This window comes from Triticum aestivum, chromosome 4B (genome assembly GCF_018294505.1).
Source record: "Triticum aestivum cultivar Chinese Spring chromosome 4B, IWGSC CS RefSeq v2.1, whole genome shotgun sequence".
NCBI lineage: Eukaryota > Viridiplantae > Streptophyta > Magnoliopsida > Poales > Poaceae > Triticum > Triticum aestivum.
The window spans coordinates 475279633-475280309 of record NC_057804.1 but is presented as its reverse complement, the minus strand read 5'-3'; the positions used below and the strand labels follow the sequence as shown (position 1 = coordinate 475280309).

Sequence of the window (677 nt, the reverse complement as noted above, 5' to 3'; positions counted from 1 at the left end):
CATCGGAGCCGTCGGTGATATTGACACAGTTTTGCTACCTCCCACTGATAACCTTTAGGAGCTATGGAGAGGAGGGTTAGGAGGGTGGCGAGCCAGCGGCGTGAAGAGAAAATGTTAGGGTCACAATAGCAAACGAGTTCATCTTGCCTGGGTTGCAACTGTTAAGAAAGAAGATAGAGCTTCAGGTGAGGCATATCGTCCCTAGGAATTTGTTGGTCTCGAGGATTGTTCCAGGAAGCACTTCTGATGACAACATGACGTTGGGCCTCGGGGACATGGTAAGCTACGTACTTATGTCACAATTTTCATCCATTCAGACTTGTTTTTGTGATTCTTGTACTACCACTGATCCATATATGATCTCTTATACTCATCATTTAATCCTGCTTAAATTATAGTACTAAACGTGGTTGTACTTTAAAAGGTCTCAAACTTGTGCAGGTAACCAACAGAAACATATTGAAGCACATTGTTGTCATCATCCACTTAGTGCCCGCCGGGTCACGCTCAGCAGCAACGGTGCACGGCGATGGGAAAGAAGCAGGGGTGGCGGGATCATCACCAGTGGGGTCATCGGGGAGAAGATGGAGGCAGATAAGAAAGGAACGGGCTCGGTTGGGTGTGGAAAGGAGAATGAGAGAGACAACGATGATGTGGTGCTGCACCACTGCTCTCCT

The 677-nt window shown here is 47.6% G+C and overlaps 1 long non-coding RNA gene across 10 annotated transcripts in view; it reads left to right on the top strand.

Annotated features, from left to right (window-relative positions):
- The window catches only part of LOC123092797 (uncharacterized), a 4364-nt gene extending 3687 nt beyond the window's left edge, over positions 1-677 (top strand). For 8 of the 10 annotated variants that reach the window (XR_006444863.1, XR_006444865.1, XR_006444864.1 and 5 more), the window contains one exon: positions 59-671. This is a non-coding gene — a long non-coding RNA (uncharacterized lncRNA). Of the gene's footprint in view, positions 1-58 lie in introns of all 10 variants that reach the window. The other 2 variants (XR_006444857.1, XR_006444862.1) reach the window with 2 other exon arrangements.